Source organism: Stegostoma tigrinum, chromosome 29 (genome assembly GCF_030684315.1).
Source record: "Stegostoma tigrinum isolate sSteTig4 chromosome 29, sSteTig4.hap1, whole genome shotgun sequence".
Classification (NCBI taxonomy): domain Eukaryota; kingdom Metazoa; phylum Chordata; class Chondrichthyes; order Orectolobiformes; family Stegostomatidae; genus Stegostoma; species Stegostoma tigrinum.
The window spans coordinates 16,612,449-16,640,335 of NC_081382.1; the positions used below are offsets into that span (position 1 = coordinate 16,612,449).

Sequence of the window (27,887 nt, forward strand, 5' to 3'; positions counted from 1 at the left end):
TTCACCAGGATGAGGGATGGCCATCTCCTAGTTTCTGACTAATTTTACAATTTTGGCATCTGTGCTTCATGCACTTCAAATGAGATGCATCAGTGATATGATGCAGGGACACATTTTCTGTATGTTCTGTTCAACCCAAATTAAACCCACCTCTGGTAAAACATTTCAGCTACTAACACAGCATTTTAATTTCCTCGTGAACTGGATGACAGTCTTTGTGAATGAAACATGGTGCCAATTGATGCTAAATTATGGACAACATTGGTTTTTAATGCATGGAGAAATTACTTTCTGCAAGACTCCATGTGGTGTGAAAAGTCCGCACCAAGCTGTAACTGCAATTGTATCCTACAAAGAAGGTGTAATTTTTAAGAGCCACTGCAGAATGCAGATCAACTTGTAACTATTCCACGTTTCGAATGCTGTGTTGGAAATATGCAGTGTATCTTTAATCTTGAATTAAACAGGCTGCACAACATTTTGGAGGGACCAAAATAGAATCATTTTTTATTGTTCAATATTATTTTTTTCTCTCTATTTATCTTTTCGTCTGGGGTTTCAAACTGGGATACAATTCCGTTGATGCTTCCAATGGGTCAAGATAAAATTTCTCCTATTAACTCATCTGAGAGACAGAAATTATTATTTTTTGTTCGTTACACAATTCAAAATACTGAAGCTGTAACTTATGATTCTTAACGTTATTGCTGGAAAGATTGGACAAGGCTTGTTTGCAAACCTCTGTTCTTCAAGGACAACAATGTTCAGCAAAGTTGCAGGTTGAAATGAACACCACCACCTTTACAGTGCTATTTTTAACAAATCATTTTTTGTTTACAAACATGTAAGACAATGATGCAAATTGCTTATTTTTAATTTGTGGCTTATCACTTTTTCTCTCTTCCTCTTCTGCTGTGCAAAATGTGGTTCAGTTCTCAGGAAGACAGTTTTCCTTATGAGAAAGACGGTTGCATATTGCCTTGTGAGAAATGATGTACTCAAAGTCTCAATGGTAGATCCACATTTCTTTTCAAAACTGAATGTAATTCATTCTTCTGTATAGCGTGCCCTGTGTCCAAACATGCTGATGAAACAATGGTAACACTTTAAAAGAAATCCAAGAATGAGTATAAAACAATTTCATAATTTTCATGTAAACACTGATAGATTAGTAGAAGATGCAGTCACGCAATAGATGCAATTCAATACATAAATGTGTGAGGTATAGCATTTTAAGTTAAATCAAAATGCACAGCATATATTTAATGCAGAGATGCTGAAAGGGATGAAGCATAAAAACCTAGGAGACTAATAAATCAGTCATTGACAACTGCAGGATGATAAAACCATCAACTTAATAAACTTACTGTTTCATAAATAAGAATGCAAGAAAATCATCAGCTGATAGCTAGAGTCCTGCTTGCAGTTTTGTGCTGTCCATTATAGAAATGACATTAAAATTATAGACTGTGTGTGGGCCTGACTTACCAGAAGTAAAAATATCCTTAGATTGAAAGCTTTGACAAACTAGGACTGATTTCATTCATAATGAAAAGTCTACAGTTAATTTTAATAGTCTTTATTTTATAATTTATGCTGAGATTAAGGAAAAACATAGGAGTAATCCCTTTATGGAAACTGATATTTGAAAATGGACTAATGGATTGTGTTGCCGCAGGTGGTTATTAAAGTAGAAATTATGATACGTGTTAAAGGAATCCAGGCAAGTCAAGATTTATAAAGGCACAGTAGGGCAGTGAAGTTTGTTTTGGATTGCTTTCACAAAGAGTTGAATTGAATATAAAGAGCTGAATGGTCATCTCGAAAGGATAAACCTCTACAGCAGAATGGAGAAATAATTAGATTGTCTGTTACCTGAAAATAAACTCAATAATATTACTGTTAAAAATATTGTGCCTTCATTCACCATTGTTTGCTATTGTAGCAGACATTTGTTTGTTGAAATAAATTGGTTATTAACCCTGCATTGAAAATGCTGATAAATCAATTTGATACAAAAGCATTCATAACAACATTGGATAATTTCCAGATTGACAGTTTAATTACGTTTTGTGTTTTTTTTAAAAGATGACCAATCCTGGCTCTGTAGTTATTTTTAAGCTTTAATCAATTGTCTCTATTGAAACTAAACATCCCGTTGATAACAGCTGGTACAGAATTACATTGTGGAAAAACTGAATTGTCATCTGGTTTGATTAATAAAACCTCCATCAGTTTATGCTACAGGCCTGCAGCAACTGGCTCATTATGTACTTTAATGATAATTACAAATACAAGACAAAAAAGTCATCACTCTGTAAAATTATAACTGAGGGGTACTGCTGCAGGGTTACAATGAAGCATAAATGACATGAGAATCTGTTTCTTTTCAAAAAGGTAAGAAAGCAATGGTATGACCTCATTCTGCTAATTAGATTAATAAATAATACCATGACCTTTACAATGTTGCCATGGGATTGTATCATCTGAGTTCTAACCACATTTGTATGAAATTCCTTCATCACTAGCCTGGAATGTAAGTCATCCATTAATTTTAACTCGTTTAGCATCTCTGTTAAAATAGTGGGGGAGAGGAATTTCAGTTAATATTTCACTCAATATTTATATGCTAGTAACCCACACTGTGATTTTAGGGCCTATACCTTTAGCCAAGCACACAGAATTTATGGTCATGGAGCTGCAGCCTAGTTTTAAGGATTGCAGTGAGGAGAACAGAAGCATGGGAGTAAGGAAAGAGTTTGAGGAATTTACCAATTTTTCTCTGATCGCTCTTTATTGGCATCACATTTTCTGATAAGGACAGTTAAAAGGTATTACATGACTTTGGATGCTCAAGTGTAGCAATAATGTCAGTCTTTATGATATTCCAATAATTAATTGGTTTCAGCAGTAAATATACAGAGAAAGTGTGACATAGTTAAACCCGTATCTCTTTATGTTAATAATCAGTTTTTACAGCGTACCAACTATTTACAATTGTTAATAATGATGAATATAATTTTAGCTTTAGTCATTTTATCATTACACAAAGAAGAGTAGCTCACTGTTGTTAAAATCATTTAATGAAATATATCAAACAAAATCTCCTCTGCTCTGTGCATTATAATTTTTTAATCCCACTTGGTAAGAGGTGATGAGCTTTATTATCACACTGAAATCCTTTTACTTTTTCTTCTGAGAGAACACAAACAGGCGAAAATGCTTCTTTGTTATTTTAATCACTTTCTCACTGGGTGTCCACCTCACTTTTATTCCTCTATTGTAAATTAAACACCTTTTCTGAGTTGCTGCTGGCTTCAATACTCCTACAATCTTGTGTGTATATGTTCAACCAATAGCTAGTCACAGTTTTCTACTTGCAGGCAGCCCTTGTCTCCCTTGGTACCCTTAAATATTTGAGCTGGATATCTTTGATTTGTAGTAGGGTCTCTATTTTGGGAGTACAAGGGACTACAGCACAAATGCAGCTGAAGACCTGTGGTATTTAAACAGGAGCACAGAGCAAAGCGTCCTCACTCTTCCAATCTCTTTAGAAACAGCAGGAGCTATTGCCCAGCTGCACTGAGAAGTGTCTCTACTTTCAACTGGGTCACTGTTGTTACTTCAGAACCATTAAAGGTAAATGCCTGCTTTTTAAAAGAAAATCCATTTGCAAGAGGTGTTTTTTGATATCCTGCTACTGATGTTTGTTGTTGTAGTTGAACATTACTTCACAGCATAATTCGACTGTTGATCAGCAGCTTTCATTTCAGACCTTAAGGATGCTTGTGATTAAAGTCAGCTGTAAACTTAAAACTTAGCTGTTTACAGCCCTTTTCTGGCTTATAAATATAGCAGTGTCTGGTGCTGGACACATTCTTCATCTCCCCAAAGAACGTAATTTCCTGAAGCACTTTATCAAGCTTTAACTCCAGTTGCATTTATCTCACGCTCTTGTGCTAATCTTGGCAAAGTGCTAGAAAACAGGTATTAAGGAATGCCAGCAGTCCTTCAATCCAGACCGAAGTCACGGCACACATTTGATTGTATTTCCATATGCTATCTTTGGTTCTTTGAAAGCCACATACAGATCTACTGAAAGTTTGTTTCCAATTCTAATTAAATGCAGGGCCTCGTAAATACACATCTGTACCACAAATTGTCTGCAGTTGGAGAAATATACACAGAACAAAATGCAAATCACAATTTGCTTGATATATGTGCAATATGGCATGCTTTCTCACAAAATAGTCCAATGTTCAGGACACTACTACAATTTATTAACAATTTCTGAGCAAAACAGTTGGTGTATGGTAGAAAATTCAATGAAATAGCTTAGAGGACAGCTTCCAGCTATTTTGACAGCGTATTTCAGGTTATTAAAATGAAAGAAAAGCCTATTTTCTGGGAAAGATGAATATAGTCAATAAGATCATGAGCAGTGTTTGCGCATAAGTATAAACCTAACAAGCAGCATTATGGGCTTCGTTAATTTCTACCCTGGCAGTCTATGATTTTATCTGTCACAAATAAGTCAGGCCAGAATTCCTTTGCAAATTCTGGCTAAACAAAATAAAACTGATATTTAAAGCAGGATAAATTGAATATGCAGACAATGAGGCCGGTTGGTAAAAAGATATAGCCTTAGCAAGAAAGAGACTCCATGCAAATACTCTCCATGTGCTGTTCTGAGACTATCATTTTTAAATTTATAAAATTGCATTTTTGGAAAAAGCATGACATGATAAAAGTGTATGTAGTAACAAATATTGAGCACTCTCAACCACATTCATCTTGTGTTTGCACAATGTGTTCATTGCTTTGGTGCATCTGTGCCTTCATGTGATCTACATCGGCTTTCCCTCTTGCCATTAGAAACGTACATCAGAAAAGATACTTACAAAAATCTTCTTTCATCAGTGGGTTACTAGGATCTGGAACGTACTGCCTAAGAGTTTTGTGGAGGCAGATTTAACTGTGTATTTTGGAAGATCATCAGATAAATATCTGAGGAGATTTGCAGGACTATATGGAAAAGGCAGGGCAGGCACCTAGTTGAGGTGTTTTTGCAGAGCGTCAGCAAGGACCAGACAGGCTGAATAATCTTATTTTGTTCTGTAAGCAGTTTATGATTCTATGCTTTGATTCTCTATTATTTATCCAGTTATCTAACAGTATGTGAATACATTTTGTTGGTAATGAAATTTTTGGATGTTGACTGTTGGATAGTATACATAATAATTCATAGAAGGCACATAGCAAATCTCAAAGAAAGTGAAATACATTATGGTGGAGGGCAGAGGTAATTTCCGTCCATGCATACCAAATGGAAGAAGCAGCAGTTACTCATCAGCATGAAGCAAGAGCACATTGCAAATGCAAAATCTTATTGTAAACAACGGTATGTCAATGCAGTGGCAGCAGTGAAAATAATATGGCCACACTAGCATGTAAGCTGAGTCATATTAAGCAATGGCCAATGTATAGTTCAATAAGGAAGCTAATACGCAGATGATTGAAATAGCTCCCTTGTCAAAATCATTGCTGTGTGTTTGAAAGATTTATGACCTACCTGGATTGATTCAAATGGAAATTGCAAAATCTCCATATGCCCTCAGCAGCCAAATTGAAAACCCAGGCAAAAGGTTCTGCTATAATCTTTCTCAATAAATAAAGGGACACAATAAAAAAGTGAAGACCCATGCCATTGTTATACTTGAAAAATTTCCAAGTGCTTTTCCATGCATTCAGTCCAATATGCATAATCAAAGACCGTCAATTGAGGATATCTGACAGAAAATTAAAGTTTGAATAACTTGGACAAAGAAGAATGTGATTAACACAGATGCAGTAAGCCATAATTGCCTAAAAACAGCATTCTGACAATGTTAAGATTTTGAAATGTGACTGGCACATTGATAAATGAATCCCAGAAAAAGAAAGCTGATCAAATGATTATGTTATTGAATGTTGTCCTCACTTTTTATCCTTTCCATTGCAAGGGTAAGAGAGTTGTTTAGTTTGGATTGGGCCTCATATTAAAATAGGGCTCACATTTTTGAGAGTTACCTAAATGATGGAAACATCTTTTTGTCAAAATCAACACATGGAACGTGAATCTCCTCTCTTGGACCAGCTACAACTCAATCAGGACCATATTATGGAGATTGCTAACTCCATCTAAGTATCAATCACAACTTGAACTCCAAGCTGCAATTCGGAGCAAAATTGGACACCTTGCTGCAGGGCAGTGAGTTCTCATTTTAAGTCATCAGAAAATGAGGGAGAGATTATGGGGAAGTGTGGATTCACCATCAGCCAAAGCTGTTTTGTTGTCTGTTTTATATCCTGCCCAATTTTACTCTTCACTGAAGTCAATAGAGGATAAAATTAGTAAAATGTGTGTTTGGCCTGAACATGCCTCACTCCCACCAGCAGGGTTAGCTAAGCATTATGAGGTTCATTTTATGAAACAATTTAACTTTTAATTTAATTCTGGTCAGCCGGCACATGGTTCCATTAGTTTCAAAGCAAATTTCACTGCAAGGGTCCCAAGGTCAGTAATCAGGAGACTTATCAAATGTCTGTGTGCAAGTAATGGGTTGGATGACTAGCAGGGGATACCTGAAAGAGCCTGACAATCAGATGGTGACTACATAATGCAACAGATCATTCTGAAAAAAGAAACAGTCCTTATTGTGGAGCAGAGGTCAACTAATTCACATTCCTTTTTTATATCATTAATCATTTTGCTATCATCCTGTCTTGACACTTTAAGAATATATATATTTTGGTAATTACTAAATTAATGTGAAATAAATAAAATTGGTTACACATTTGTAAGTCTCTGGGCTGAATGTGCTCAGTGATTGTGCCTCCACAGTCCTCTGAGGTAGAACAATCTAAAGATTCACCACCCTGCACAGCATATCCAGCAACTCTTTTGATGACATTAATAAAAAAATTGACTGCCCAGGAATCTGTTTGATCAATTCCTTTTGACAGAGTGGGCTTCAAAAAGTTCCCACAGTCCATTCCAGTCACATCATCCACTCCTTTTAACATCTACATAAGCAACATATCTGTCACTGCATCAAGGAAATTTATTTACACTGATACTATTACCTTGAAAACTCAGGCAAAATTTTGTCAGTTTGTGGAAGTCTTGATGAACTCTTGATCCATCAAAAATGTGCTGACTATTTCCATAAGTTCTACAACCAAATGCAGCCAAGCCCATTGATTAACTTCCAACTTGAACATTGTAAGGTGTTCGAAGCTCCAAATTCTAAATTCTGTGGATATAAAGTGTAGGCTGATTGCTGGGGCAGTACAATGGCTCAGAAGTTAGCAATGCTTGGGCAACTGTCTGTGTGGAGTTTGCACATTCTCCCCGAGTTTGCGTGGGTTTCCTCCAGGTGCTCCAGTTTTCCCCCACAGTCTGAAAGTTGTGCAGGCGACATGGATTGACCAGGCTAAAAATTGCCCATAGTGTTCAGGGATGTGTTGATTAGGTGGGTTATAGGGGCTTGAGTCTGGGTTGGATGCTCTGAGGGTCGTTGTGGACTTGTTGGGCCGAAAGGCCTGCTTCCACACTGTAGGGATTCTATGAATATGAAACTCTGACCTATCTTGGGGCAAGCCTCGACTATCTCTTTACTTGGCATCAACCCCTTCAAAAGACTACACAAAAAAAAACAAGACACAAATAAAGATCAGCTACACGCGGGTATGCAAACACCATCATTCTTTACACGTTTTACATAACTCTGCTGTTTTCAGTAGCTGAAAAGTCAGTGCTCTAGTGTGAGCCCAAGGTCATCATGCCAAATTCACTGGCACACAACTTGATTCAGTAATGAGGTTAATCCCCGGACCTCCAAGATTATTCCAGCTGAGTCGATACCCATTCTTTCTCATGTCATGCTTCCCTCCACTCAAAGGATGCAGCAACATGTGGTGGACTAACTCTGATCAGCTGCACCATCTAACTACAAGATTTTCAAGTGCCCCCTAAACCCAGCTCTTCATACGCCTCCATAAAATCAAACCTCCAGGCAAGAAACAAACTTCACCATATCACTGATGAAGCCTGGAAGAACACCCTAACAGCTAAGCATTTTGTCTCCCACCCAGCATGTCAGCAATCAGGATTCAATCTGCCCTGAGTTATGTGGGCCACCTTCAGTGGTAGCCAGACTGGATAGGGCTGGTGTGGTCACCTGATGTACAAGGGACACCTCAATCCCTCACCTGGCTGTGAACACAGAAAACTCAACAAATCTTGGAACTAACGATTGTATTTTCCCTGGACTCAAGTTTGAAGGAGACTTCCCGGCAGTACAATTACTGTCTTTAAATATGTTCGCGTGATTAATGAATTCACGGCTAAAACTGAGATGATAGCTTCTATTCCTAGAGCTATACCAATGAAGGCCCCTACTACTATATCCATAAATTCAACATTTGCCTATTAAACTTCTGTGTATCCTGTTCTATTGGCTGAACCGAAACTGAGTATCAGCAAGTACATTGTACAGGAAGGGAAGGGGATTCAGGACAAATTCAATGACCCTAATTTTGTGCTGGTGTCACAGATGAATTTCCACTTGCATATCTTTGGAAACCTCAAATGTTTTCAAGTCAGCATTATTAATTCTCGCATATATCTCAGCTTGCTTCATCTAAATGAGTTTAACTCCTCATAAATTGGCAAATAAAGTAGCTTATAAATATATTCAACAGCATGTGCAAAATCTGAACAAAGCAATTTCTAAGCTGCAGAAACTCCTTCCATCTCCTTTGAGACCAAAATAAGTCTACCTGCTGGAACAAATGAAAGGTACATCAGATCTTACATTTGCTTGGATACATAATATGCTGTATTTTTGTTAACTGCATGCACCATTTAGTAAAACTGTCATTCAAGAAGCATTCAGACATTATTAAAATCTTACTATGTCCTGTATTAAAAACTAATACCCAGTGATGAAAACTAATCAGATCGTAATTTTTTGAATAGTATCCTCAGCTTTTATCTATTTCACTGCCAGTACCTAAATATGATTTAATTTGGAATATTCATCCATGTACTCAGCCTTTATCTTTCTTTACTGAGGGATTTAAGCCACACATTATTGTTGAGCAACATGCTGTTGGTTGAAGTGAGGATCTGTAAGACATGTTCTTTCATAATGCTTTCACAATGATGTGAAGACTGAGCTTGATTTTAAAGAGAAGAGTTGTGCAGTGATGGTGAGGTTACCATTCTCTTGAATCACGTGAAGTAACTGTCAGTTGTTCTGCAATTTGATCAAATGAACATTGATCATAAAAATATCTGTATGTTCACATGAGAAATGTAATACTAGTGATTTCAGCTTAAGTAAGATCAACAGGTAGGCTTCCCTTCTGACCTTCTCATAGGTCTCTTTTGCCTAACATAGAGCACAGAAAGCCCATTGCTTTGGTACCTGCAGAAAGGGTTACTAATTAGTCCATTGTCTCCATGACGTTTTCCTCCTCAACCTTGATCTATTCTTTTCTGAATTATATGTCCAATTTCTTTCTGAATGTTCCTACATAATTTACCTCCAACACCCTTAATTTTGTGACCACAGGCATCATGTTTCTTTAAAATGAAACACGCTTTAGATTGATATTCAAGGTATGATTTGATCTTGTATGTAAAACGGATCTTTTCCTTGTCAGCACTGAACATGTGTTAAGACTAATAACTCAGAAAACATTGCAAGGCTATTATCAGTAAATATTCCATTCTTACACTTTCAGCTTTAGTTTCACACTTCAAACTGCACACCAGTGAGAACCTGATGGAACTATCTGCTTCACTTTTACTAAGACTTTTCTGTAAATATTCCACATAGACAAGTAAGGTCCATGCACAGCAATATGGGTACACATAGTTATGATTGCTTTCACTTAGTAAAAGTTAAACACACCCTCTCTGAGCAACAGGAACAGTAAAACTGCCTAATTCATGCAAAGATTCTCTAAAGAAAACGCTGTTCATTCAGTTAACATTTTCTGATTTGAGGAGTGGATAGTATGAATTAATTCCATCTGTATTGTATTTGGAACTGAGGATAGTAGAATTATTGAAAGATTTGAGTTCAAATCTCCAGGAATACAAGTGCTTGTGGATAGTAATATTTAAATGAAATACTGCACTCTATCGTGTATTAGGACTCAACCGGCTAAACCAATAAGTGTAAGGATGATCTGTGTGAAGTATGACATCTTAAAATGCAAGGGCTAAAATATGAATTTGCATTCTGAGAAAATTAAGCCTGGAGCATTCTGGTTAAATGAAGGTGATTTGGAGAAAAGAAGTAATACTTGTATGTCCCTTATATTGATTGGCATCTCAGTTCTGATATACCTGGTGAGCTTGTTTTCTGGAACTACTGACAGGGATGATGCAGTCAATGTAGTTCCCCAAAGAGTTATAGCTAGCAGCACAATCTATCATTCTGGCACAGTATGATTTCTACCTCTGTTGGAGAGCACAAATGCGAGTAATTTCAGGGGATTCTGTAATTTCTCCAATAATGACAGGGACATATTAGATCAGATAGAAGACCACAGGGAAGTAGAGGCAAAGGTGGGTGACATGAGAAGTATTAGAAATTCAAATTTGTGACAGACAAGTCATCATCATTTATCAACTACTCTCAAAAATGCATGTCTCCACGACATATATTTTAAATCTTTGTATCTATGTTCACTCCTCTAACACTCACTCATCTTTAAACAATTGCTTGATGGTATAGAATTGAAACACTATTAAAGAGAGGCATGAAGCCAAGAGACATCTTTTTTTTGCCTGATATTCATCAGTACCGAAAGACAAGAAAATAAACTTCTTGATAAGAGAGGGCTGTGGATCCTTACTGCATCCCATGGTAATGCCCTCACCAATCAGAGTCCGCATAACTGGTTTGAATTTAATCAGGTTAACTAAAAGAATTAACAGTTTCTGCTGCATCTGCTGGCCGACGATAATCTGATAAATCAGTACCCTCTTCCCATACTGCGAAACTTGTTGTTTCCTACCTGAAGTGTGCTGACTTGTGTTTAGAGATGTTGGAAGCTACTTGCATTCATGATTTCCTCATCAGGATTTAAACATGCCTCTGTAAACATTCCGTCCAATGCTTTTGAGAGCACAATATTGCTGGTGGACTGCATCAACTGTGAAACATTATGACTGAAAATGTTGGAATTTGTGATGTGAATATTATGAATAATTAATTTGCAATAAAGCCATAATAGAACACATCCTATTTTAAGTCGTATTCTCTGTGGTGTTGATGAATTGTTTTTAGAGCAGTTAGGAATTTAAATGGAAATATTTCTGCTTATTTGTTGAAGTGCAGGGTTTACTACATACTTACCGAATTGCGCTAATTATGAATTTTAGTTTAAGGTATGTAGAAGTGTAAGTAGAAACATATGTTGAAAATGTTTAATCTGGAATATTCTTGGTAAATGTTTTGGTGGCATGTAATTTCAAAGCAAACTAAAATTTCAGTGAAAGTATTTGCAGAACATTAAAAGTATTGAAGCATAGATTTAAACATTAAATCGATGATGAAACGAAATACAACTGAGCTTTCGTAATCAGCATTTACTATACAGATGACGGGCTTATCAGTAAATGAGTTTCATCAGATAATTCAGCACTATAATTGTGAACAGCTACTTAAATGATCTGTCAGATTTTGAAAGCAAAAATAACGGCTACAAAATATGTATTGCATTCACATTAAATTATTGAATGTGTGTAGAGACATGTTCTTCAATCTACTCTTAAAGGACCTTCTCAAACTGCTTATGGAGGATTTCATGCAGGATTTTCAGATGCTGAGCATATGGGACTGGGGACAATTGAATTCATAATTTCCTGCCACAATTGTTACCATGGCATAGGCCAATCTCTGTTCTGAGAAGATCAGATGAGTGACAAAGCAAGGGATAGCACATTAGGCTAATCAAAGAATCTGTTAAGGACAATGAGAAAGAAACTGATTAGGCCCCCAAATGAGTCCACACCACAGCCAAAATGTGAAAATAGTTAGACTGGAATGGTATTGGAGCCGGGGCTCGCCATCCATCCTTAAACCTCCCAGAACCCACCATAACCAAGCAAATACAGCTGGGACTACTGTCCAGCCAGTGATGGAGTAGATGGCTACAGTCTTCATTGTGATAATTTAGCAGCTCTTACATTTTAAATGATATAAATATTTAAAATCACGTTGAGGCATGTCCTTTCTATCTGTTTCCTTTCATTTCCATGAAAGAAGATTTAGTCAGGTGATTCCATGGATGTGAAGAATTTATCTTATGAGGAATAGATGGACAAAGTCAGGCTTGTATCCGCTGGAATTTAGAAGAAAGACGGGTAGTCTTATTGAGGTTTATCAGATCCAGAGGCATCTAGACAGCATAGATGCCGAAAGAATACCTTTCCTCGTGGGGGAGATTACAACAGAGGCATGCAATTTAAATATAAAAGACTTCCCATTCAAGATGGAGAGGTGGAAAATATTTTCCTTTTCTCAGGTGGTCAGCAATTTTAGAATTTTCTTCTACAGACAGCAATGGAAGTGTGTTGCTGAATATTTTTCAGGCAGAGTTGTATTGATTTTTGACTGACAGGGCAGCTAGAGGGTATGAAGAATTGTGAGGAAAGTAGATTGCACAATCGGATCAGTTATGAACTTATCAAATGATGGAGTAGGTCAGGGGGCCGAATGGCTTATCATGCTTTTATTCACGTACCCATTTTACCTTGCCAGTGCCCACCTGTGATGTCGAGACGGCCAATTTGTGTACTGGAGGTCTTCCCCTTGGTGTTCCAGCCTTAAAAGCTCATTTTCACTCAAGTGCACACCTTGACAATTATTTGGTAGCCCATCAAATAAAAACATGCCAAATATAAAAGGCCAGTGTCTGAAACTGGAAATGCATCTGACACCGAGTCCTGCACCTAGAATAAAGATTCAGCCACTTGGCGTTTCTACTATTTGTGGCATTTTATATTTTATATTCATTCAGAGTTATCAATAAATGTATGCTTAACCATTTCTGAAAAATAAAGTTACTCTCACTAACTCATTTGTTTGGTATATTTTCCCATTTGTCATATGAGCTAAGGTTACACTGATATGCCAGATTTGTTAAGCAAAAATCATTAACTACTCAACCCTGACTTCAAAAACAAATTCCAATTGTTAGCAGTATAAGACACCACATAGGATTTACTTCGAAACTTCTGGATATCTTAAATTGTTTGCAGAATAATTACTTTCATTGTGAGCCTGTTTTATCAGACATGGCTTGAGCTTTTGTTAATTTTACTGTGGTCACCTTCAATGGCATTTTATTTTTAACTGAGGGAGAAACAAAACACTCTGTGTGTGGTCTTCAGCACAACTCCATCAATTATTCAGAATGGGCTGCCTATCTGGCACTTCTGTCACAAGGGAATATTTCATTCTGCTGTGCTGGCTGAAAGCTAATGAATACACAATAAATTACTCTATTCCTTCGACATATGTATTATTAACAACCCAAAAATCTTGTTCATATTAATTTCCATTTATATAGTGCTGTTAAGATAGTAAAACATTTAAAGCACTGCCCAGCAACATTATCAGGCATAAATCTGACACTAAGCCACAACACTAGGCAGCACGGTGGCTCAGTGCCCCTCAGCACCAGGGACCCAGGTTCGATTCCAACTTCAGGTGACTGCCTGTGTGGAGTTTGCACATTATCTGAGCAGGTTTACTCTGGAGTTTCCAGTTTCCTTCCACAGTCCAAAGATGTGCAGGCTAGGTGGGTTGGTCATGCTAAATTGCCCGTAGTGATCAGGGATATGTAGATAAGTGGGATGGGTCTGGGTAGGATGCTCTGAGGGTCAGTGTGGACTTGTTGGGCTGAAGGTCCTGTTTCCGCACTGTTAGGATTCTATGAATATGATAATAGCTTGTGGACCAAAAACGCACTGAAAGATGTAGGTTTTCAAAAGTGGCTTGAAGAAGAGAGAGGTGGGAAACTTTCGGGCTGGGATTCCAAAATTTAGTCCCCAGCTAAATGAAGGCAAGAAGGACTCCTACCACCCCTTTATCCTCAAACATCTACAACCTCAGGATGGTGGAGTAAGTATGGAGAAGGTACTGGTGATGTCAGAAGATAATCATAGAGGACTAGAGTGGTGGACTCTAAAGCTTGTACAGTTTGAAATAACACAGATATGGATTTGGGAAGAGGCCATGGAGGGGGTTTGGGTTTGGGGAATGAGAATTCGAAAGCTCTTAATTTTGAGGTGGCTAATTTTAAGACGTGATGAACTGTCAGAATTATTTTAAATGTGGTGCAAAGATGTTCTTCAATCTAAGGAAATTTGAATTAGGAACTGTCATACAAAACAATTTTTGGTTTGATAGGGATTTTATTCCTTTTAGTTGTAACTTAATTCGAACTGACACATTTACTCTAGTATGCATAAATGTCATTTGTTCTGTCAATTGCCTGGCCTTGCATAGCACTGGTGACTGTGGCCACCATTCTGCACTGAAGTGAAACACTAATGTTTAGTTGTGACACTCACAGTGACTGTGTTCATCCAGCATGATACATCCTAATTTGTCATGCACAGAGAAATCAACATAAGAAAAGACAAACTGATATTTCCCAGTAAGCATGGTATTTCTGTCCTTTAAAGGTGAGAATTTAGCTATTTTTTAAAAAATGGTTTTCTGTTGGTTTTGAGTTATACTACTTCTTTGAGCTTTTCCTAATTTCTTTGAGTTACTACAAAGTTGGTTGTCACCCTTCTCTAACTCCCCCTGTCAATCACTCTTCTATTGCAGATCCTTCATAATTGCGTTTTTCAGTCTGGTCTTCAGCATTCCCTTCTCCTTCCTGGCCATCCCATCCCCATCATTTGCCTCACATTTCCTCTCTCTATCTCTCTGTGCAACAGATGGTCATCCCATGTCAATCTTTTCTTGGATATTTTCTTCCATGCTCCAATGCCCGTTATTGAACTCCTGATGTGCTGGTTCCTAATTTTGTCCTTTCTGATTAGACCAAATGTGCACCTTAACATCTTCATCTCATTATTAAGTGACAGTTAATCGCACTCTTCATGCTGTTGCCCATGTTTTTGCACTGTGTGAAAAGGTCAGTCTCACAAATGCTCCGTGAATTCTTCCTTTCATAGTTTCATTGTGACCATTCTAATACATTGCACTCCACTGCACTTCTTCCAATCGGAACAGAACTTATCAGTTCTTTAGGCTTTGACCTGGCAATAGAAATTAGAAGTCTGAATTTTGAACCACATTGGCCCTTTCCTTTCCGGTTTGACTGGAGACAGGATAGAAGGCAAATAACCAATCTGCAGCAGAAGTGGAGCTAACACTTTAAATATTGTAATGAGGCCCAGAGCGGTGAGTTCAGCAAAAGAAAATTGCTAACTTCATGCAAAATTGTACAATATCAAAGTACGCACATCATGTTTAATGAATGTGTACCAGGTGCCAGGAGATTTTTGTGGGCCGGTGGCTGTATCTTGACAGCAGAATGTGAATATCAAAGTGCTATGATTGCAGCTGATGTCATAACTGGACAAATCAGATCTCAAGCTGAAAACCGGTTTGATCAATTGGATTTTGATTTGTTTTGATTTCAACAAAGCAGTCTCTCAGCAATGCATTAACATGCCATACTGCAGATTTTATTCTTGGGATAAAACAGACATTTTATTAACAGACATTATTAACAAAAGAATTTAAGTTAAAATGGAATAAACCAAGCTGTCTACTTTCTAACACAAATTCAAAGGTTTTTAAAAGCATAGTGAAAGTATAGTCCCATTTATCTTAAAACATACCTTTATAAATCAAAAAGAAATACAACAGTATTTACATATTACATAAAATACATGCTTGGTACCATACTTAAATCACACCTTATATAATACCCAAAACCACCACTCATACAGTATTTAAACTGAAGTCACTGTCTCTAACATCTTGGTAGGTTTAAGTCATTTGTGTCTTTAAATTAGAGACTGGAACTCAGGTAGCTTTTTTTTCTAGAGCTATTAGACATATGGGCTTAAATATACTCAGCTTTATATAACCTCTTCAGGGTTTTATCCCAACGCTTCTGATCTGGGACTATCACTAATTCTTTACCTACGGTAACCAGTTTCAGTACATAAATCCTCCTTTTCTCAGGAGCACTAGTTTATACCGCCTTCTTTATCCAAAGATGTCATAGGACTCCTGGAAACACAAAGTAAGTTAAAAGAAAAAATCTCCCATATAACATCCATAACTTAAAGAAACTTCTTCTGGTCATCCAAACCAGAGATTGCTTGATTTCTTTGTTTGTAAAACCCCACCAATGTATATTAAAAAATCATAAATTTAGTTCTTAAAATCTATTTTAACATAAATCACTGCAGCAACAGAAATAGTTACAAGTTAACCAGTAATTTAGACACACAGAAAACACAGATGTTACTAACTCAAAAACAAAACAAGTACTTACAATAAATAACATTAAAAACATGCACAAATCTCACAGACAACATCCCAAAAGTCTCATGCTAATACAGATTTGTGGTATGGAAATGTACTACCAGTATGGATCCATTACACGCTAGCATGTGGCACATCACATTTTGAAAACACAACTAACTTAATCTTGGCATCACAATCTGCTATCAGGAAAATTGAAATTTTTGGCTCCTGCCCAGTTAATTCACCCTGCGCTCTACATTTCCTGCTCCATGAAATTCAAACTCTCGGCCTCAGCCCAGAATTCCTGATCCACTTTTGAATTTGACAATTGGTTTCAAATACCCAACATGAAAATCAAGCCTCACATTTATGTTTTATAAGATTCTGTGAAAACAAATGTTGCAAAATTTTACCAATGATATTGAGATTATTGAGGAAGTTTGACATCTGGTGTTGATGTAATTGAAAATGGGATTGTGATAGGTAAGACATTTCTTACTGTTCAAAAGCAATCAAAAAAAAAGCTGGCTGGTTTGTGAGTGGAAAGTAGACTTCCCTTTTGCCAGATTTTGCATAATGTGAAAAAAATACATCTTCATTTCCTCACCATTCTTTAACAAATGGCTTTTGTAAAAACCCCTTTAAGTTCCCCAATGAATGTCTTTGACATGCTGTGTGGATACTAAAGAAGAGCTGTTTAAGTTATTAGCACAGACTGCCATTAGTCTTTAAAACTGAAGGATGTCCCAGAAAAGATTAATAATGTTATGTATATTTGGAATCTTTTTCAATTTGCAAGAAATCTGTCCATGATCATGTACCAACTTGGCATCATTGTTATGCCAAAAAAGGAAATATTCACTTTGTACAGACCTTCATCTTAAAATTTATTCCCAATATATTTGTATATTTCAACTTATGACAACAGCTTTTATCTTTAAACGGGATGTCCAGTGATTTATTTTTATTATTTATTACCATGAATGTCTCAGCTGGTAACACATGGCATAAAATACAACTTTTATTGAATTATTTACAATGGGCTGACATCATTGACATCTTTTAACATAATAGAGCTTATTTGGGTTAGCAGAGAGAGAATTTTTCCACTGTGGATGTGTCCAAGCTGAGAAGCCAGAAATATAAAACAATCACAAATGAATCCAAACAATCTGCAGGAGAATCTGCTTTACCCTGAGAGTGGTTACAATGCAATTTGCTATCATAAGAAATAGTTGAGGCCAAAATTCATTGTTGTATTTAGTAGGAAGCTATTTAGATTTAGATTTATTGTCATATGTATACAAATTAGAGTGAAAAGCATTTTCTTCCATGTTATGTGCAAAGTGTCACTATGTTCAGGCCCCATTTTGAAACACTGAATATCACACAAGATTTTATTGTAGTAGAGTGCATCTTTCTCCCTTCTTCTTGTTCCTTCTGCTGTTCCTTCAGTTGCTGCTGGGTATCCATTACAGGCTCTGGGGATTTGGTTACAGGCCTCTGCTCCTGTGACTGCTGCGTACAAGTTGGAGCCATGGGCCTGGGGGTATGCACGTTCCACATCTCCTGTTCCCCATCCAACCCTCCTCCAGAAGCTGCAGCCCATCTGCCTTCCCTCCCTTTCACTGATGCTTCGACTCCTTAGGGGCCCAGGCCAATCTGTGGACCTGGAACCTCTGCCGAGCCTGTGAGTCACAGCCACATATGTCAGCCCAAAATCTGCTCCTCCCTGCTCATCGGGATACCATGGGCTGGATAGAGCCATGCCTTGCTTGCCCTTCAATTTCTGCTTCTGCCTTTGCTGCCACCAGAGGCCTCCTCCTTCATCCACCACCGTCCAGCCTTTTAAAAAAAAAAGAAAGGAAAGGAGAAAGAAAAGCAAGGAAAGAAAGCCAATGAGACCAGGCAAGTCCTGGGCTCAGCCTCCTAACTTCTCCACCATCTCTATAGGCTTTTGAGGGAGAAAGGAATTAAAGTACAAACAGATGAAGTTGGTTGAGATAGATTTGGAGACGGCTCACTAATCGTGGCCAGTTGGGCTGAATGGCCTGCTTTTTTTTGCACTGTGTTTTCTGTGCTTTGGGCATTTTGTCCAGTTTACATATAAGAACACTTTAACCAAGCACTCTTGTCATTGAGTTGGACAAAGGGGCATAGAATTTTGTTTGAAGCTCAACTTGACTTTAATAACAATGTTATTCCTGATTAAAAACACCATGTGTGCATTTTGCAAATTCCCACAATATTTTCTCTCTATCAAGGTCTATTTGTTGAAGAAAGGATATTACCCACAACAATCCATGTGCTTGAGCTGGGCTGTTAGAATTTCCTTCCTTTCCAAAGTAGGGCGGGCCCACTTCCACACAGGCAAGTCTTGCATACAAGTCTTTCACCATGAATCTTGCTGTGAGTCTTCGATAATGAGGTGGCTTCCATGTGAAGGTTTTTTATCCCATTTGACTTTGGCCAATTGGGTCATGAACACGCTTCAAAGCATCCAATAGGATCAGGCCAACAACTTCATGTTGCAATGTGGGGAGGTATGAAGTGCATGGTCTCAGGCACTGGCTGGAAGTTAAGGCGCCAGAAAGTCTGATTGAAACTTCTCCAATACACAACCCTCAGACTGATTGTAACTGGATCCTTTGTGACCTCATTGACCTTGGTTTCCGCTCTTCACTTTGGCCAATCGCTGCTGGATATAGTTTAATTTAGTTTAGCGAATTTTCCAACAGGCCCGATTTCTTAGGCTGTGGGTCACTTTGGAAGTCCAATTTGGGGCCCATAGTCACTTGACAACAGCTGTGAATGTTCCACCAGTCAGACCTGAATGAGCAGCACTTAAATGGGAAGTTCCATTCAGATTGAAAGGGCATTCCAGGAAAATTACTGGCCAAGCAGTTCAATTCTCCTCAGCAGTGTTTTTAGTACAGCCAGTAATACATAAGTATGTTAATATATAGATTTAATAAGAAGTTAACTACTTTACCTGTTATTGTGGTGATAGACTTGGAAGTGGTTGTCTGCCCTGCATTGCTAAAGCAATATTGTTGGTGGCCTAGAGATCACTTTAAGGTCACTCTTTATACAAAATTCTATGAACGATTTATATTCTTAGACTTAGCACAAGGTCTACACGGTAGCTTCTCTCCATTAAGTCGATCTCTACGTATCTCTCTGGATGTAGTTTATTATTTAGATGTTTGAGTTTTAACCCATTACTCTACATCTCCCCCATCTTCCCAAGTCACTGTCCTTTTTCAGTAGTTACATCCAGCCACAACTGCCCCAAATCTGTTTCACAGGCATTAAAATCACAATGATTGCACCAACCTCCCTGATCCCATTCAGAGGTAGTTGAAAATCTATGTTCTTCGAGCTTTTGTTTGAACTCTGTGGACCATTGTTGAAGTCGCCAGAAGCTGTTAGCTCTTCATCTTCCTGGATGTCTGGATAGCTCGTCCACCTTAATAATTGCCTTCACCTGAACAAGACGAAGACATTACTGGTTTGTCATGTTCTTCCCGTTGTACATGGTTCTGAAAGGGTTTATACTTGATTGAGTGCAGCAAAAACCATCCATTGTGTTGAAGTCACGGTAACAAGATCAGAAGAGAGAAAGAAATTGTAAGAGGACAAGTGGACTCCTAACAGGCCTTTGCAGTAAACAGTGGCAGTGATGCAATAATCTCATCCTGATTCGTTAATGAGACTTTCATAGGTAGACCCAGAAAGGGGGAGGTGGGGAGGGCAGTATCCTAATCTACATGAGGTTATATCAGACGTAAGGAGTCACACACAACATGGTGACAATGGAGGGCCCCTTACTCATTATACGAAGCAGCTCTGACTCACACCATTTCAAAATTGTGTGAATTAAGAGAAATTAGGAAAAAAGCAGGGAGAAAACATGATGGTGGCTCAGAAAATTTCAAAAGAAGCAACTATTGCTAATTGGCAATAGTGAATGTGACATACTGCATATCACTCAACATGGAAGAATTCATTAGGGAATGACACAGAAAGCATTTCAGATCCAACAGATGGTGCAGAGGAACAAACAATCTGCAGCTCCAAGGCAGAGGTACTAATTACTTTATGAGGCCATCATCTGTGGAAGTGGTCTCACATTTGAGTTGAACCAGTGAGACGGCCAGTCATTGCGAGCTCCAGGTGTCAAAAACAAAAATACCTTGTACGAAAAGGGAAACTGTAAATGGATCAGCAATTCATGCTAAAAGGGCAGTAATTAAAAATAAGCACATCACAGAGTCCTACAGTCATAGAGACATACAACATGGAAACAGACCCTTTGGTCCACTCATCCATGCCGACTAGATACCCTATATAAAGGAAGTCCCATTTACCAGCATTTGATCCATATTCCTCTAAACCCTGCTGTTCATGTACCCATCTAGATGCTTTTTAAATGTTGTAATCATACCCGCCTCCACCACTTCCCCTGGCAGCTCATTCCATACACACACCACCCTCTGCATGAAAACATTCCCCTTAGGTGTATTTTATATCTCACCTCTCTCACCATAAACCTAAGCCCTGTAGTTTGGGATTTCCTCACCCTGGAGAAAAGGCCTTGCCTGTTCGTCCTATCCATGCCCCTCATGATTTTATAAGCCTCTATACGATCACCCAGCAGCCTCCACCACTCCAGGGAAAATAGCCCCAGCCTACTCAGCCTCTCCATATAGCACAAAACTCTTCAACCCTGGCAACACCCTCATAAGTCTACCCTGAACCCTTTCCAGGTCAGAAATCACATGACACCAGGTTGTAGTCAAACAGATTTATTTGAAAACACAAGCTTTTGGAGCCTCACCCCTTCTTCAGGTATTAGTGTCCATTCCAGTCCAACATCAGCACCTCCCACATGATAGGAACCCTTTCAAGTTTCACAACATCATTCCTATAGGAGGGAGACCAGAATTGCATGCAGTACTCCAAAAGTCACTGAACCAATGTCCTGCACAGCCACAACATGACCTCACAGCTCCTATACTCAATGCAGTGGCCAATAAAGGCAAACATACTAAACATCTTCTTCATCAGTTTCGAGGAACTATGAACCTGTACTCCAAGGTGTCTTTGTTCAGCAACTCTCCCCAGAATCTTAGCATTAAGTATATAAGTTCTGCCCTGTTTTGCCTTTCCAAAATGCAGCACCTCTCATTTATCTAAATTAAACTCCCTCTACCACTCCTCGGCCCATTGGTCCATCTCATCAAGACCCTGCCGTACTCTGAGTTAACCTTCTTCATTGACCAATACACTGGGAATCTATGAGCAGGCTATTGCTGAGCAGGTGCAGCTTGATAACACTGACGACACCTTCCATCATTTTACTGATAACCAAGAGTACACTGATGGGTCAATAATTTGCTGAGTTGGGTCTGTCCTGTTTCTTGCGTAGAGGACATACCTGAGTAATTTTCCACATTGTCGGAAGATGCCATTGCTGTAACTGTACTGGAAGAACTTGGCTAGGGCTATGGCAAGTTCTGGAGCACAAACCTTTGCTACTATTGCTGCCATATTGTCGGGGCCCATTACTTTTGCTGTATCGGGTGCCTCCAACTGTTTCTTGCTATGTGGAGTGAATTGAGTTGGCTGAATACTGATATGTATGATGCTGCTGATCCCTGCAGGAGGCTAAAATGGATCATCCACTCAGTACTTCTGGTTGAAAAATCATTGCACATGCTTCACCCTTGTCTTTTGCAGGAGTGTGATGGAGAATTTCTCACTTTCCTGGATGAGTACAGCTCTAACAACATTCACAAAGCTTGACACTGCCCAGTTCTGATGTGCTGGGCTCCCCCATCATTAGGATTGGGAATATTTGTGGAGTCTTCTCCTCCTGTTAGTTGTTCAATTGTCCACCACCATTCACAACTGCATGTGTCAAGACTGCAAAGCTAGCTATGATTTATTGGTGTGGAAGTGTTTGGTCCTGTCTATTGCCTACTGCTTATGATGTTTGGGATGCAAATAATCTTTTTCTTTGTAGCTTCACCTAATCTGTAAGTGTGACTGATACTACCCTTAGCATGCCTATCTGCATTCTTCATTGATTCCCTTGCTTGACAGTAGAGTGGGGAATGTGCCAGGCCATGAGGTTACAGATGGGAGTACAATCCTGCTGCTCCTCATGGCTCACAGTGCTTCATGCTTGGCATCCTGCATTACCTTCTGCCAAGCAGTTTTTTGATAAGTTTTTGCTGCTTATATGTTAAAGCCTCACAATTGGAAGTAAATCCATCTTCAGAACAATATTAATATGTATATAAGGTAAAGCTGGTGGAGGCAACAGCTTTAGCATGTGCATCAAGATGCCCATAACGTGCATGACCCAGAACAAGTGAATGTCACTCAGTGTCATTTTGTTCTGGTCGTCTGGCTGTAATGTGCTGGTTATCTCCCAAAAAGAATGCTTCACCATTCACAACTTAAAGATGCAGTCTTGCCTTTGAAACAACTGCAACTACGTGTTTGCTTCAATACTTCTGCAATCGCATTGAAATCTCTTACACTGTGTAAGCAGCATTAAACTTATCGCAAAATAACTACAAGTGGACACAATCATAAAATTTTTAAAAATGCCTTGAAAGGGCTCCAAGAGGGAAGTAGAAAATTAAATAAATTGAAATCATCTTTGTAACATCTGAAATTTGAAAGTGAGACTTTTCTTTTCTCACCAATACATTATTATACTAGCCTAGATGTTCACAAACAATGTGATGTGTGACCATAGCTTCAGTTTCTATCTCACTTCCCATTGATGTTTACAGGTGAGAACATCTGAGAAAATTCATTGATATGAATAAAGAACAGGAAGCATTGATTTAAAAACCTAGTTTAAAAAAAATGTTGCCAATAATTAAGTATTAAAAGTGTGTAAAAATGATCAAATCACTCGTCTCCCCCCTGAAAGCGTATAATTAAGTACACTTAGCGTTAGATGATGGAAGGCTCACTTCAGAAGCTGAATGTACAAAACTCAACAAAAACTCAGTTTATCATACTCAAACACTATCTTGCATGCAGTGAGCCTCAAAAAAAAGAAACGAATGTTACCCTCTGGGATGAATTTTTAAAGCAGCTGCAAAAACACTAGGGAGCATCATTAGGTGGAGGATGAGAAGGAAGGAAGTGACAATTTTTAATGAGGGCTTCCAGAAGAAGGCAAAACATGTCGATGGGCAATTAGAGGTAGTGCATTTTAATAATGCTGGTGCTTGCCAAAAGATAAGCTTTTGAAAATGACCCCACTGGAATGAAAACAATCCCAGAAGGAAAACTACTTTCTTTAAATGTACATACATTTTTAATGAATGATATTTATATCATGAACATTTATTCTGGTATTTTTTGCGGCTTGTATTCTCAGGTGAAAGTAACACAGTGTGAGCATTTTTTGTAGCGGGTGGGTTGCATTAACAGTGACAGTTACAATTAGTATAAGTTCCATACAACGCAATTCCATTAAATTAGATTGTATTCATGTACAAAATGGGTGATTACATCCTCTAATCACTCTTACACAAATGCAAGATGAATTTGTCATTTTGACCATTCTGCAGCTGTTTGTTATCATGATATAAACTGTGACAGCTTAGCTGTGACATGCTTCTTGTAAACAGACTTATCATACTTCTGCATATTCTGTTAAGTTTAATATTATTAAAAGTTGTGTTATAATTTAGTTTTGCTAAGGATAATATAAACAATTACGAAGTGTCTGTACAAACTCAGTTATAAAACTTCAACTATTGTACATGCTTGCAAATATTATCCTTTAACTCTTAAACTGGTGTAGGTTCCAACAAATTTGTCATGTCGCTAGACAGACCACATTTTGAGGTTTACACACAATGGCCCCGATCTTGTGATTGATTGAATTAATAGTGAACTTTGAGATGTTTGCTGCAAGTTAGCATGCAGAGGAAGCTCAGAGGTACTCCCATGCACAGTATTTACTCAGAAATTTCAAAATTCTGATGGCTAGAGATATGCTAGCTCAATCACTCTATGGATGTTTCTAATACCCACCTGCTTGTTGTTGATTTGGGCCAAATGTCATGAACTTCCTCAGATATTTCCTTTTGGATAATTGCTCATTTTATCAAAAACGTTAGATGCTAAAGTGAATAACAATAGAAGCTGTATCAGAAAGGCATCAAAATATATTTAAAAGTTAACTTACTGAATGATTAATACCACCACTCACTCACTTATCCAGCTCAAGTTTTAATCACCATCAGCAGCACTCACCTGAACATAGCCAATGACTGCAAGATCTAGCCAATGAAGCTGACACAAATGCTAATATTACAACCATAAAGTTACTGCGGATACCAGAAAAGCTTTATTATTGTTGTATCAATCCCTACAAACTCAATTCACTATATTGTAGTAAAGAGAACTACAAAAGATATAGAAATACTCAGCAGATTGGGCAACATGTAAAGAGAATAAAACATAAAATTATGTTTTAGGTTGAGGACCTATTGTTCAATGGTTTGGAGCTCTGAAATTATTACAATATGTAATGAGAAGATCAATAGTGTATCATAAATATATGCAGATGTGTTTTTTTCACTTTCCCCAAACACCATCCAAGTAAAAGGAACCTACTTGACTGGCACCCCGTTTACTCATTCAAAATTCACTCTCTCCAAAACGGCAACAGTGTGTATGATATGGGCTGCAACAAATTACCAAGGATCTTTAGACAATATCTTCCAAACTCACAACCTCTATTAAAAAGAATAACAGATGCATTGGACCACCAATACCTGCAAGCTCCCTGCAAGCCATACTTGGATCTATACCATTGTTCCTTCACTGTCTTTTGGTCTTGGTCCCAAACAACACTACAGCTGTCCCTTTCCACATGGACTGCAATGTTTCAAGAAGACCACTGTCCTAAGGGCAATTTTAGGTCTGAATAAGGCAAAAATGAAGGCCTAGCCAGTGATGTTCATATTCAGTGAACAAATGAAAAAACAAGACTATATTGGTAGGCTATTGGAGAAAATACTGAGGCATGGGATTGAAGGAGATTTAGCAGGTTGGATTAGAAACTGGCTTTCTGTAAGAAGGCAATGAGTGGTGGTTGATGGAAAATATTCAGCCTGCAGTCCGGTTACTCTTGATGTGCCTCAAGGAGCTGTTTTGGGGCCACTGCTGTTTGTCATTTTTATAAATGACTTGCAGCAGGCATAGGTGGATGGGTTAGTAAGTTTGCAGATGACACTAAAGTCGGTGGAGTGGTGGACAGTGTGGAAGAATGTTGTAGGTTGCAGGGAGACTTGGATAAACTGCAGAATTGGGCTGAAAGGTGGCAAATGGAGTTTAATACAGATAAATGTGAGGTGACTCACTTTGGGAAGAATAATAGGAAGGCAGAATACTGGGTCAATGGAAAGAATCTTGGTAGTGTGGATGTGTAGAGGAACTTGGTGTCCATGTACATAGATCCCTGAAAGTTGCTACCCAGGTTGACAGTGCTGTTAAGAAGGCTTACAGTGTGTTAGGTTTTATTTGTAGAGGGATTGAGTTCCAGAGACGTGATGTCATGCTGCAACTGTACAAAATGCTAGTGCCGCCTCACCTGGAATATTGCATGCAGTTCTGGTCGCCCCATTACAGGAAGGGTGTGGAAGCATTGGAAAAGGTGCTGAGGAGATTTACCAGGATGTTGCCTGGTCTGGAGCGAAGGCTTATGAAGAAAGGCTGAGGGACTTGGGTCTGTTCTGATTGAAGAGAAGAAGGCTCAGAGGGGATTTAATAGAGACATACAAGATGATCAGAGGATTAGACAGGGTGGACAGTGAGATCCTTTTTCCAAGGATGATGATGTCAGCTTGTACAAGGGGGCATAGCTACAAATTGAGGGGTGATAGATTTAAGACAGATGTCAGAGGCAGTTTCTTTACTCTGAGAGTGGTAATGCCCTGCCTGCCAATGTAGTTAACTCAGCCACATTAGGGGCATTTTAACAGTACTTGGATAAGCCAATGGATGATAATGGGATAGTGTAGGGGGATGGGCTTAGATTAGTTCACAGGTCGGCACAACATCGAGGGCCAAAGGGCCTGCTCTGCGCTGTATTGTTCTCTGTTCTATGTTCTATATTTGTGAGAATTAATGCAGTGTTTTTCCAGCAAGTTTTTTTCAACAGCAATTAATGTATCAAGATAAGTGAAATGATAATTTATATAAAAGTTAATTAAAGCTTATTCAATCTCACAACCAATGATTTTACACCAAACAGGCAGAACAGGGCATCTTCTATTAACAGTCTCAGCTTCATGCAAAGCTTTGCAGAAAAAGATGATAGTTCTGTTGGCCAGCCTCACCAGATAAAGGAGGTGCAAAGATTTCTCAACAAGTGTGTGCTGAAACTTTTAATTAAAAAATCTGACAGTGTGAGGATGGTTAAAAATATGTCAAGTTCTAATTATTCAGCTTACACCATTGGGACTAATCACTTACTATTGTGTAGTTACAATGCTGTGAGAAGTTTGGACATTTTACCAGTATACATTGATCTCAGAGATTCATAATGTGCCAAAGGATATGCTGATTAATGCTAATCAATCAGATTTTTCAAAAGGCATTTTCAGTCAAGTCCAACAAAGGAATAAAATGAGCCCATCTTTTCCAACCTTTGCGCTCGGAATCTTGTTGAACAATGAAAGATTCATTGCTCTCCTGAATGGGTGTGGTTTCAATAACACACCAATAAACACAACACCTATCCAAAGCAGTATGTTTAATCAGCATCCCTCTACTATTATTGCTCTGCAGTTGCAATATAGACCATATGTCGATATACAGCAGTAACTCATCAAGTTTCAATTAACAATACCTTCCAGTCCCATGAATTTTACCACCAAAGAAGACTTGTGTTATTGTGGCCCCAATTCTGCACCAAGTTATGTGGTGTCCGAATGAGAACAAATTCTGTCAGTGTTTTTGGCTTTAAATCCAGTAATTCTCTAACATGGTACTACTACAGCAAAAATCAGTTCAAAGGCTTGCTAACACCTTTTCAGGGTACTTAAGGAAAGGCAATAAGTGAAGCCTTACAAACATTGATGACTCGCAAAGGAAACAAAGAAAACCCCTTATTGTTGGCCTTCCAACAACTTTCTTTGATCTGTCTACTTCTTGCTAACCTCAAGTAAGACAGACTGAGAAGTTTTTTTTATTGAACTAGGACAAAGTTCATACACGTGAGGAGCGATGAATTAGCTACTGTCTTTTCAATCTCTCGAGTTGCCAAAACAAAATTTT

At 38.3% G+C, this 27,887-nt stretch overlaps 1 protein-coding gene and 1 long non-coding RNA gene across 5 annotated transcripts in view; one reads left to right on the forward strand and one right to left on the reverse strand.

The window, feature by feature from the left end:
- Positions 1–495: 495 nt before the first annotated feature.
- LOC125465427 (uncharacterized) overlaps positions 496–27,887 on the reverse strand; it is a 122,334-nt gene continuing 94,942 nt past the window's right edge. For 2 of the 3 annotated variants that reach the window (XR_007250240.2, XR_007250242.2), the window contains one exon: positions 496–1,084. This is a non-coding gene — a long non-coding RNA (uncharacterized LOC125465427). Of the gene's footprint in view, positions 1,105–27,887 lie in introns of all 3 variants that reach the window. The other variant, XR_007250241.2, reaches the window with a different exon arrangement.
- Positions 3,491–27,887, forward strand: part of tncb (tenascin Cb) — a 315,004-nt gene continuing 290,607 nt past the window's right edge. For both annotated transcript variants that reach the window (XM_048558919.2, XM_048558920.2), the window contains exon 1: positions 3,491–3,639. The gene's annotated coding sequence lies outside the window, so the exon portion shown is untranslated. The remainder of the gene's footprint in view (positions 3,640–27,887) is intronic.